The sequence below is a fragment of the Camelina sativa genome, chromosome 12, assembly GCF_030686135.1.
Source record: "Camelina sativa cultivar CO46 ecotype springtype chromosome 12, ASM3068613v1".
In the NCBI taxonomy this organism is placed as follows: Eukaryota; Viridiplantae; Streptophyta; class Magnoliopsida; order Brassicales; family Brassicaceae; genus Camelina; species Camelina sativa.
This window is the reverse complement of record NC_141891.1, coordinates 30,716,139-30,730,004: the sequence shown is the minus strand read 5'-3', so window position 1 is coordinate 30,730,004 and position 13,866 is coordinate 30,716,139. Positions and strand designations below refer to the sequence as shown.

Below are 13,866 nucleotides of genomic sequence, written 5' to 3'. Positions count from 1 at the left end.
GATGATACTGATGTTTCTCGCCATTGCAGGTTTCGGACTGGGGGAGGAGGTTGCTGATATCCCGCATAATGGCGACCCGAAGCAGAAGAACGGATTGGTTAACCTCTTCCAGGAGATCTTGCAGAGTACGGCTTTGAAGTTGGGCTATTCTGATTGCAAGGAGATGAGTGAGATATAGAGCAGGTTCGAATCCTACCATTCATGTCCTCAAAACTTCTCTTTTTTGTGCTTGAGGATTGACGAGGTTGGTAGCTTCTGGTACTTGGTGGGAGTCTGTTCCTTGGGGGTAGGAAATTATCTTGAGGGGTATAGTAATTTCTCGAGGTTGGTTGGTGCGCAGGGAGCGAGGGGGCCAGGGCAGATGCATTTGCAGGGGGATTGACTCTACTCTTTAAACCCGGGCAGTGCAACCTTTCATGGGTAAGCCGGAGGCAATGGGAGCAGTGGTTTTTTAAATTTTTGTATTCGATCCAAACTACTGCTTCACTTCTATCCTGAAACTCAACTAAAGTTTCCTTTGTGATAGGTTCCAGTCCGTTCAAGAGGACTTTGAGTTGAATAGTGGAGGAGGTGATTTCCCAGTCTAAGAATTCTCCAAGAACTTCACCTATGGATTGGAGCATCTCAAGTTTTCAGTAGTGCTTAGGTAGACCTTGAACCGCTATCCAAAAGGGTATTAACGATGGGAAGGAAGGGGATATAATGGGCTCCCAGCGTTGGACAATGACCATCCATTGGTCAAAATGATAGGGTCTGTTCGCCAGGACTCTATGTAGATCATCTTTCGATTCAAACTTGAATTGAAAGCAGCCATGTCCCAGGTCAGAGCCCGTTGCTTTGCCAGTTAGATTCCATCGGTTGAGGAGATAGGGGAAGAGGGCCCAGATTCTTTGGATGGAAGTGTTGGTGAGTCGTCCTATCAGTGTGAGGGAGTTCTCTTGTATCAGATCTGATGTGTCTATCTCAGGGGCTTTGACTCGTTTGCGAGGAGGGGGGGGGGGGGAGAAATCTCCCGATTTTTCTTTTCCTTTCTGGTGATATGGGATTCGGTTAGACATGGTATAAGGCAGTGAGGTGATGAGGGTTTAAATAGGTTTGGGGGGGGGGGGGGGGAACAACAATATCAGATGGAGTTCGAGTAAATGAGCGGGTAATCCAGGACAGAGGAGTAATAAATGAAGCTGAGCTAACAGAAACTTCTTGAAATGGCTTTGGTATTGAGATTTGGGGGGAGTAACTGCACTAAAGGGGGGGAGCAGTAACACCAGTTTACTCAAGCAAAGCAGGATTAGTCGTCATCTGGAAGAACAATCAGATATAGGGTTTGGTTTGAATTTTGAAAAAACTCCATTCGAACTCGAAATATCTAGTGGGTAAAGAGTGGGAGTCGTTTCTATAGGAGGGGAAAGGTGGGTGAGATCTGGATAAAAGGCTTCATCGTTCCTCCTTGGGAGTCGGGCCTGGGAGAGTTTTTTCTCGCCAAGTGATCTGAAGATGCTTATGAACATGTTTTGTAGTCAGTATCACATTCTGGATGAACCGAGGCTCCTCAAGGATGCTTATGGGCCTGTTTGGCACTCTATGCGTTGGTCTATGGCAATAGACTAATGTTACTTTAGTCCTTTGGTAGAAGAAGGGCTGGTGCGGCGTTTTACAACTATTGATGCCTATGCCAAATGGTGGTTATATAGTCCATACTTGTCATTTGAAAACATTATTTAACGTTAGTAAAGACCGAAGTTCTCTTGATGATGAATGTTGCATTTCTGTAATCACGGCAATTTATGCTCGTCTTACATGTTTTTTCTCTTGCCGGGATTCAGAGGTTGTCACGCGTCTGGAATAAGTAGGAAGTAGTAAGATCTTTCAAATTTTGCAAAAGATTTGGAGTTACTATTTTGAAAAAATGATGATCTTGTTTAGCCTTTGTATCTTTACAACCGAATAGTTTTCTCTCGAGATACTATTCTCTATCTTTTAGATTGTTGAAATCCTTTATCTTTAGCATTGTTTTAGCAGTTTAAGACCAATTTTAACAGCAGCAACTTTATATATATATATATATATATATATATATATATATATATTACTTTTCATTAATAGCACCCATTAAAAAGACGACATTTGTCCACTTTATTTAAGAAAGTTTCTTATTTAAGCAATTTAAAAAATGATTCTCTTATTTTTCCCTTCTTTCTTATTATTATATTATTTTTATCAGTAACTCTCTCAGTCTCTTGATTAGTATCTCAAAGTAGAGGTGCCCTTATTTGTTGTCTTTTAGTTCGGGTTTTAAAAATTGTTTTGCGAACATCTTTTCGTCGTTTTCTAACAATTTTCATCCTTGTAAGCTGGAAGATTCATGTAAAGTTTTTACTATAAGAAAATTTCTTGATCTTTGTTTAATATAAAAGGTTTTCGTTGGCAAAAAAGAAAAGCAAATCGATTGTCCTACTATATTAATTGAGAAGTACACAAAAGAAACTAACCTTAAAAAGTGTAAAAAATTACATTCAAATGCCATTAGAAATAGTTAAATAGAATCTAAAATCATTGAGGGTATTAAAGATAATTAATAATTAATAATCATTTAGTTATCTAATTAATCAGAAAATTACGGGTTACATGGATACTCAATCGAATTAAGTAGGTTACATTGACCAAATAAAAAATATATCAGTTATTGTGTAATCTTCCTTATTATATCGAACACGGTTGGGGGTAAATTTATCTTAACTTTTTTCATATTACAAAGTTTGGTTTTTGCATATATGGGTTTGTCTTTTAATGTGTCCAAGGAGTTTAAGATTTGAGATAGGTGTCAAAACACCATCAAAGCCTAAGTTTTGGTGCGAGGTTTGTAACAACTACTTTAAGTCTGTTGTTCCTAAGTAAGTCATCACATATTAATTAAGGACTATTATTTACGTCTATAATCAATTACAACATACTTATTACAAACAGGGTCTATAGAACTATATAAAGATACTATATGATTTCAATTAAACAAAAACTTATCGAATATCTCTAGACAGTTGGCTATAAATCTTAGATTACAAATCTGTTAATGAGACAATCTTTTTACTTATTTCAGAACTATAGCAAGGATGTCATTTTGTTTTATTGACAAATGTTTAGACAATTTTATTGATCGTTACAATTTCGGTATTTTATTGACAAAGGTTTTCAATAAATATTTTAAAACACAAAAGTTATATAAGCAAACTGAATTTATCATCACAAATGAATATAAATAACATAGTAAAAAAATAAATTATTATAAATTTACATTAAAAAAAGTGTTCAAAAAAAAGTGTTCAGCCTGCAGTATACCGCGGGTTAGTACATATAGGTCCGACTCATACCTAGGACGAGAGGGGCGGTGGCCATGAGACAAAATTTTCTTTTGCAAAAAACTTTAAGCAAATAGAGTCCAAAAAAAGAAAAAAAAATTATATTGAAAAGGGTCTAAAAAAATTATATGCCTAGGGACCAAATAATTGTTGAGACGGGGCAGAGTACATAGTACTCTCTTAAATGGAGAACAGAACAGCTGTCTAATATCCGATTTTGTTCTCTTTTTTCATTCAGAGCCTAATACTCAATCATCAAAGCATAAGTTTTTGAATACTTTTTATTGATAAATGATCTTCAAACTAAGTCAAAAGAAAAAAAAATATTTTTGTAATCCCATTTATGATGCAATACCACTTGTTGCGTTTGAGCTTCGTCGATACATTTCTTAATAATTTGTAGATTTTTTTTATTAAGATGAAGTATGCTTGTAGGTGCCGCTTTTTGATCTGCGAGAGTAGACCTAAGATCTGACTTTTATGAACAGTTTTTCACATAGCTGATTACTAATGATTGAGGGTTTGTTAATCCAATATAAAGAGTGACATTAATGAATTGAATGAATCATGTGAATATTAAGCTTAAGCACGACATGGTACAATTATATACATCATCATTACATTATCTCACCAACATTATATTTAAATGATAGTAACAATCAGTTGGCCCACTTTAGGAATATTTTCACAGACAGTCCGTACTATTATTATTTGATAATTTTCTTGCACGTCGTTGCTCTACTGACTGATTAATCTTTTTTTCCAATGAGCTAATTAAAAAAATGAAATGATGTAAGTTTTTTTATTTGATCCGCGGAAAATTATACACTATACGGATTTACATATATTAATTTATACTGCAAAACGTTTATCCAAAGCAACTTTAAATAAGTCAAACATACAAACATTTCGGAGAAGTCTACTACTTTGAATCTATAAAATCGGGTATAGTGGGAGAAAATTCAAAATAGCTTTGGTAGATGTTGGTTGTAGAATGTAGAGTGATTATTTTTCAAACTTTTAATTACGATTATCTTTAAAAACATATATAATATTCAAAAGTGTTTATTTCAAAACAACTAGATAAACTCTAAACAAAGATTCTTACCCAAAAAAATAAAAAATAAAATAAAATCTAAACAAATATTATTTATAAATTTCTATATTACTTGTGTTTTCTATATTTTAAAAATATCATGTAAAACCAAAAAAAATTTCATATTTTATCAAAAAAATTCATCTTAATGATCCACCCTAGTAAAATCTTTATATGCATTTTTATTTGGAATGATATGATTGAGACGATCGCCTAGAAAACATGACATATGCAGAGAGTTGAAGATGAATTGTACTTTTCATCGACATGTACTTTATGCAAGTTGGGGATGCAATCATTCTTATTGGACAATTCTGAAGGTGCAAGCAAGTAACAATATTGACACTGTCGTTACACATTGGTCCCGTGTACGTATCTAATTCAGTTTCAAGATTCAGCGTTTCTATTCCATATTTGTTCTCCAACTTAGTCCTGATATCTAAAGATGTCCAAAATATTTATTCCATAAGAAGAAAACCGAAACAATTGATCCAAAAGATCAAATTATATTGTCAACCAATCTTTTTTTGTTAACCAATCAAATTATATTATTTTCATACATAATTTGGTTATCGTATCGTTTAAATCTAATAAATTACACATTTCTCAGAGCACTATAACACAAGTTAATCAAAAATCAAACGTAGAACTTTATTATTAAATAAAACTAGAGAATTAAAAAAAAAAAGTCAACGAGTTTAGACTTCAACTCATTTGGCCTTTGGGTGGGCCGAGTCAACCAGTGCCGGTCATAAACGTCTCCTTACATGCTCCCAAAACAAAAAGTCAACTCAACTTATAATTGGAATATTTTAGTTTCATTATCTTAATATAAGTTTTGAACATAGACCACAAAAACAAAATCGTTGGTACTCGATCGTTCGTTTATTTTGATTTGCATTCCTAAGTGTCGATGGATCATTTGGCACTCGGTGTCTTCTCAAGTAAGTACACTATTTTGGGTTTGAAAAGTCATGGTGAAGAGGTTCAAGATCGAAGATACGATGGACAACAATGACCATGTGATGTCGATATGACAACGTGACATTTTCACCTAAGTTCTCAATCCTCACTTGATTTTTATTTTTGATGAGTTACCTTAAAAACAAAACCCATGAAACCGGAGATGTGAGGCTAATGGCTAGCTGAACAAATAAGCCAATCTTGTTTATAAAAGTAATTATTGAAGTAGGTTACATTTAAATATATTAGTTTTTATCAAGAATTGATTAGAGTTTCTAATTGTGGTGCCACCTAATCACCGTCTAACAACGTTATACCGATTCAATGATGTATATCAATGATATTATTATTATGTTACTAAATGGATCTTTCGACGATGTTAGAGCCAAGGTTTTTTAATTCGTCAAACACATATTTAAACATATATATATATATATAGATACGTATAGGTATCCCTACTATTAAAAAGAAAACGTTTTATAAAACTAACCTTAGTTTTGTAAGAAATTACATTCATATATGAATGCCATTGGAAACAAGATAAAATAATAGATTTTCATTAACGGTAAAAACGAAATTTTATCTCTCTTAAAAACGGATAAGCACGCGGGTCAAAAATGACCCGGTTATATTGTTCTCGGATCTTATTATTTGATCATGACCGTTGTTGCATCGAACATCTAACCGTTCTTTTCAAACTTATCTGTTTAAAATAATCACTGGGCCATGCGGCCCATTATGTGAAAAAAATACACGGACAAAATATAATTTGAGAAGAAATAAAAACCGGACCCGGTAGACCCGTATTTAATGCTTAATCTAAATTGATCAAACAAGCGGATTCAAAATTCTAAATAAAACAAGAAAAATACTTAGGTTCACCCCTAGGGGTGAATCTCTCCATTCACCCCCTCTTCTCTCAGCCAATCAGAATCTTCTATCTAATATTTTATTTCAAAAATAAATTTAAATTAAATTAAAAAGCAAATCAAATTAAGGAAACAAATTCTGTATACTTTTAATTAAGGAAAGTTAAATATTGGCTTGGTTTAGATTTTTACACTTAGAATAAAATTATGTCGGTTTAGGTTTACAAATGAAGTGGTTAGGGTTTAGATTTTACAATTAAAACGAAATTATATGTCGGTTTGGGTTTACAAATGAGGTGGTTAGTGTTTAGATTTTACAATTAGAACGAAATTATATGTCGGTTTGGATTCACAAATGAGATAGTTAGGGTTTAGATTTTACAAGTAGAACAAAATAATATGTCGGTTTGGGTTCACAAATGAGATGTTAGGGTTTAGATTTCACAATTAGAACGAAATTATATGTCGGTTTGAGTTCACAAATAAGATGGTTAGGGTTTAGATTTTATAAGTAGAACGAAATTATATACGGTTTGGGTTCACAAATGAGATGGTTAGGGTTTAGATTTTATATATGTCGGTTTGGATTTATTAAAGTGCAGTTTAAGTTTTTTAATTTTATAATAATGTATAAAGATTTTATTGCCTTATTTTATTAGGGGGTGAATGGAGAGGTTCATCCCTAGGGGTAAACCCAAGTATTGTTCATACAACAAATACATTCCATGTTATACTGAGAAACATTTAATAGCATATTGGTTTACTAGATGCTTGTCTTATTTACTATGTGCCAAGTTCGGCACGCCTTAGATACCTTTTTCTTTTGGGCTTTTTGGAATAGTAATCACAGTATGAATTTATTCGGATTTATTAAGGAAACTAATTTCCACAAATTAAGGTGTAAACTTAATTTATTAAGGAAAACGTAATGTAGTTATACTATTCAAATATTGCACTAACCATATATAATTTTTTTATCATTCAAAATGTGTCTTTAAGATCTTGATACCCCAAAATCCCGCATTTTGTGAAAATAGACTTTATCGACTTATACAACCATTTTATAAATTCCATAATTATCTAAAAAATATGTATTTATAATATTGAAATATTGCAATTACCATATATCTTTAATGTTACCTTTAATTTTAATCTTGATACCTAAGTTTTTTAATATATGAAAACCTAGATTCTCTCAAAATTCCGAATATACCTTAAACTCTATTAGTTGTTATACAATTCAGAAATTGAGAGATCTTCATTCCTCTTAAAATTTTCCAGTATTAATATTTAATAGACATTGACGATATTTGGGGTCATAAATTATGGAAATGTAATTAATTATTATGCTTAATTGTAGGGATTTCATATTTGCCATAAATTAAATATTTTTGTTATTAAAACAAAACAAAAATTATGGAAATGTGCTTAAGTAGGGATAAAAATCTTAAAGTGGTTGTTATATTTGTATTCTGATTTATACAGAAAAATTTCATTTGAATAATTCTCTAAAAAATAGCTTTAATTCTTACCAATGATAATTTCAATTATTAATTTGTGCCGAAATCATATCAGTTATAGTTTCCTTTATTTTATTTTGAGAATCTTAAAAATTTAATTACTAATCTTTGTAATATATTAGTTTAGATTTTTTTGTTAAAGCTAAACTTCCCGAATACTCTTCATTCATCTATATAAAGAAAAGATTATTTCAACGACCTCTCCAATTGTTTAACGTTTTTTACTTTCTCTACAATTGAGTTTTGAGTTAACGTTTCTTTTCTTGTATTTTATTTTTCATAACATTTTTTCAACATTGACCTAATATTTTATATTGTAGAATATGATCTGAAATAGTTGGAAAACTATGAGTATTATCAACTCAGTCTCCAAAATACTTAATTAAAATTCAAGGTATATATCTTATCTTGCTCTTATATTTGATTGAATTTTTGAGATGGTAATGACATGGGACTTAGACCATATTACCATACTTCAATCTATTTCGAATAATTTATCATGTGATTTTACTTTTAATGATAAAGAGAAGAAATACTTTAATATTCATAATCATTTTTATTGTTCTAATGCTGTCATTTTTTATAACATAATTTCAGAAAAAATGATAAGTAGGAAGGAAGCTATATTTTTGTACTTCAGAAGTTAGTGTTACTTCTTATCATTATATACTCGATTTTACATAAAATTTTTAACGTTTAAGATTTTTAATATGTTTCATATTTAAGATTTTGATATGTTTCATATTTGTTTCAAAGTTTTTGTTATTAAAACGCATCATATCTATTTACACTTGATATAAATTTGATGTTTAATGTTTTTTTCTATATATGCTTTTCTTTTTTTCCTGATTTACGTTTTTAATAGTTTTATATCTTTATCTTTTCATATATATACATTTTTGTTTCTTGCAGAAGAATGATTTTGTGTAAGCCTCTGTCGATTTGATCCCATCTTCCCAAAAATATTAACACTAAATTCTCAACAATAAGAAAATCCTTCTGAATTAATTTTATATTGTATGATTTTGTGATAATGGAGATTGATATGTCATTATCCTTTTAATTGATATGTAATTTAATGATGAAATATTTTTTTTAATTTTTTTAACCATAATGTTCATAATAATATATAACGTTTATGAAATTATTTATTTAGATATACTAAATTTACTATATTTTGTCACTATTATTCAGTCGAGATGGAACTGGACGAGATTTACCACCCGTAACAAATTTACGTTTAACATTTTCAACAAACACGGGCTGTGTTTGATTTTCGGTATGGTTGCAGTATTCTAACATTAAAATATTGACAAAAAACTGTAAAAGAGTGGCCAACTAATTTTTATGGAAAAATACTACTATTATACAATTAAAAATTTATGATCTAAAATGGTTTAATATTTGATTGAATATACGTTTTACCATTGTTTTTTGAAGTAACTTAATTTACTAATTACGTACATATACTTTAAGAAACAATAATCAAATTTTAGAAAAATCCAGTTTATTTATGGTATTAAAACGAAAATAATATATGTAAACTGAAACAGGTAAATTTGAATAATGAAAAACAATAAATTGAATGATTTTTTTTTTTTTTAAAAGGGACATAAATTTTAGATAAAAGTAAAAAATAAAAAAAAATATAGGTAGATAAATTCAAGTGCTAAGTTTTCACTAATTTGGATAAGGATTGACTATGCGACAGTTAGTTAATGACTTTCGAACGAGTACTTTGAAAATTTTGGTTTTTTTTGAAAAATAGTTATATAGTTTTTGAAAATTATAATTTTTGGATAATTTCAACTAACTAAATAAAAAAATACCAGAGTTCTGATGGATATGGGATGAGACGAGACAAGACGAGATGAGACGGGATGATTCGGGACGAGAGGGGATGGATTACTTTCCCGTTTTAAAGTAAATACCTTTAGGTTAAATTTTTAAAAATTTACATGAAAAAGAACCCACCTGTGCTATAGCACCCATGTTAATATTATTCTTAGTCATTTTACTAATTTAAAATTTGTATGAAAATATTTTGTCTCGTGCTGTAGCACGAGTTACTACCTTCAGACGGGTATTTTGAGAATTTTTGGTATTTTTGATAATATTTTGAAAGTTTTGAGAATTATAATTTCTACTAACTATAGAAATTAAACATACAAATGGAGAATACATGTATTTCGTCTCAATTCTTACCCAAAATTTATTAATAACATTCTTATTTTGATAATTCTTTAAAATAAAATGGTTATGGGACAATTTCTAATGAGATGGATCAGAAATTGATGGGATGGGACAGGAAGAGATTTATCACTCCATAACAAAATTACTTTAACATTTTCAACAAACACGAGCTGTCTTTGATTATTATGGATGGATTGCAAAAAATTGTATATTTTCCAGCTAATGAAGATGATGATCATGTTTATTTTCGCTACGGTTGTGGTATTCTACATATACACCAAAATATTGACAAAACCCCGTGAAATAGTGGCCAACTAATTTTAATGAAAAAAATATTACTATTATACAATTTAAAATTTCCAACCAAAAAAGGTTTATTATTTGACTGAATATATGTTTTACCAGTATTTTTTAAGTTATTTAATATACTAACTGAGTACATATACTTTAAAAAATATGAATTAAATTTTGAGAAAATTCTAATTTATTTATGGTATTAAGACGAGAAAGAGTATATGTAAACTGAAACGGGTAAATTCGAATAATGAAAAATAATATATTTAATAGTTTTTTTTTTAAAAAAGGGACATACAATTTAGATTAAAGTACAAAATAAAAAATATAGGTAGATGAATTCAACTATCAAGCTTTCACTAATTTGAATAATGATTGACTATACGACAGGTAATTAACGACTTCGGAACGGACACTTTAAAAATTTTGTATTTTTGAAAATAATTATATAGTTTTGAGAATTATAATTTTTTGGATAATTTTAACTAACTAAATAAAAAAAATCAACAGAGAACTCAGGTATCCCATCTAAATTTCTTACCCAATATCTTTTAGTAAATATTGTCTAACGAGTAACTATTTAAAAGAGAACGAACATAAGACAAAATATTCTAATGGATACGGAAGGAGACGGGATGAGACGAGACGAAACTGGATGAGACAAGACGAGCTGAGACAAGATGAGAAGGGACGAGAGGTGATGAGTTGGGACGTGAGGAGATGGGAAGGGACTGGACGTGTTTCCAGTTCCAGAGTAAATACGCTTATGTTTAATTTTTTTTAATTTAAATGAAAATAACAAACATGTACTATAACATTCGGGTACGCACATGTACTATAGCACCCGGGTACGCACATGTACTATAGCACCCGTGTTAATATAATTTTAGTCATTTACGAATTTAAAATTTATATGAAAAAATTTTGTCCCGTGCTACAGCACGGGTTACTACCTAGTATATATATATATAGATATATAGATTATTGATCATTGCTAAAACAAGAATAATAATTTTCGTGAAACACATCTTTTTTTTTTCTTCTTTGAAATTTTTGATATCTTTTTAAATATTTAAAGTCCTGTTTGCTGCCTAGGATAATTAGAAGCCTTGTCTCATTAATTGTACGCCAATTTTATTAATCTTTCATCAGTGTACATCTTAATTCTTAAGGTTGCAACAAGGCCGAGAGAACAGTCATATAATGTGCGACTTTTAATACAAGATCATATTTTCATTTGTTATTCGGTCATTTGGTGAAGTGAGTTAAGGACTGAAGGTTGATGGTTTTATGATTGAAGTCTTTTGAAGCGGGTTATATGCACGAGTTAATCCAGTTTTACACTACTAAATGTGCAACTGCATTCATATATTTATTTCCTAATTCAATTATGAAATCTTATACAGTAATTCATTCGATTGCGATGATATCGATAATATGTAAAAGTATAGAGGTTATACACACACTTCTGCTTGGAACTGCACCAAGCCAACGCTTTTATATTTGTTTTTAATAAACAAGTTATTGATTACAAGAATAAATCTAAGCACTCTCATCTTTTCTATCTAAAATACCCTAAGTATTAGATCTAAGAGAATCACTCAACACTCACCTTCTAAGTCTTTTTCGATAGCCTTGAAGTTTACAATCTCTCACCAAAAGTTTCAAAGTGTTAACCAAACCTAGACTAATCTCTCAATCCTTTTTATACTTGGCCTCTCAAATCCTAACTAGAAGATCTTTGTATCTTCACTTACGGCAATAACTTGTTTGCCAAGATCTATCCTTCTTTAATCGTCGATAATAATATTCTCTAAATATCTTCTCTACTGATTCTGTTTTATCTCCAAATCCAGCTCGCAAACGCCATGACACGTCAGCTGCTCTTCCTTGACATGCATCACATGTCTGATCACAGATGCAGCGTCCTGTTTCCTTGCAGCTCCTTGTACTAACAATAGCCTGCTACGGCAACTGCATATTCAATCTCCCCTTTTTTAACTCAGTTTGATAAACAAGCAACTGATCCACCATAGCCTGAAAATAACATGGGACATACAAGAACACAAGACGGGGGCCAGAAATAACACAGAACCAATCCACCATAAAAGTGCCAAATATAGGTTCAAAGCCTATTACAACCCAAAACGAAAAATCATGTTTCAAGTTCTGCGAACAATAAAAATAAAGGGCAACAAAAACATAAGCTTCCCCACAAACAAACAATCCCTTCATTCATCAAACTCCGAGTCCACATCTCCCCCTGCTTGTTTGGCAGAAATGAGTCAAAAACAACACTTAAGATATCCAACAGATAGCTGAGTCAAACAAATAGACTTACTTGCTGCAAGAGCATCTTGTAGGATCTTGATAGCCAGACGCATGGCTCCATGATCAGCTACGGAATCAGTCTTAGATGCCACACACGAAGATTCAGGTTGTTATGTCTTTGCTGCAAGCTTGCGCGGAGGTGGTTGACGATCAAGAGCCACAGGGTGTTGTGCTTGAAGCAGCTGATAAATCAGACTGGGAAACGGCAATCAGAACGTAGACTGGGCTTGCAGACCAAGTTGGAGAATCTGATCATGTACCATCCTGCCAAAATCAAACGGTATTTGATGCATGATCATGTAGATGACCATCACTCAGCCTGTGGAGATGTACCCGTTGTTGGCAGTAGGGAACCAGTTGCTGCAACACAGCTTGTGAAGCTCCTTGATGGTTGGATTCCGAACCACTGCACGAATCAATTGCTTACATTACTTGACCTTACTATCAGACAGGAACAATGCTAAATCTTCCTCCAAGATTGCCGAAGTCCATTGACGTTGCTCACGAAGTTCCACCGATCTGAGACCGAACAGCTCATTGATTCGTGCAGATGAGAAGTTATACACCCAGTCACGCACAAGAACTTCAACTGACTCAATGTCTACCTTGACGGTTGGGAGGTTAGCCCAAAATTCATAGACCACATCAGCAACATAGGGGCTTACTCCTATCACAGTCTTAAGCAGTCCACACTTCCTAATCAGGGACTTGACAGTCCCATCATCACCAAAAATAGCACTCGTTTCTAGAGCCAAAGTACGATCAGAGAAGGAGACGTACCTATGCACCGCCTTAGCCAAGGTGAACCTCTTCCGGTCAAACGGAGTGAGAACTGGACCAAGAACCCGAGACTTGCTCGTACACGATCGCTTGGTAGGGAATTCTGAGGCAATCGGTTCTGTTTGTCGCTTACGCAGACGAGAGGACACAATAGGTCCCGGAATCTCAATTGACGTATCAGAGTCGGAGACTTCAACCACCGGAGAACCGATTGTGTCCTGCTTTTGGGGTGGAGAGGCAGAGGAGGAGTCGCATGCAACAGGGGACTGAGGAGGATCAGACACCAGAACAACTGGACCGTCATGTGAGGATGCAATGGTAAAATCTTCAGGGGTCTCCTCTGTTTCCAACCCATCGGGATTGTAGAGAACCATAATCGTACACGGAGGAGTCGCTGGAGTTGTCTCCAACGAAGAGGATCCGCCACCAGACGATTGATGTTCCAACGGTGCGATGTTATGCCTTGG

At 32.5% G+C, this 13,866-nt stretch overlaps 1 pseudogene; it reads right to left on the bottom strand.

Moving 5' to 3' along the window:
• Window positions 1-98: 98 nt before the first annotated feature.
• On the bottom strand, window positions 99-1,058 carry LOC147931146 (uncharacterized; annotated as a pseudogene).
• Between the last annotated feature and the right edge of the window lie 12,808 nt (window positions 1,059-13,866).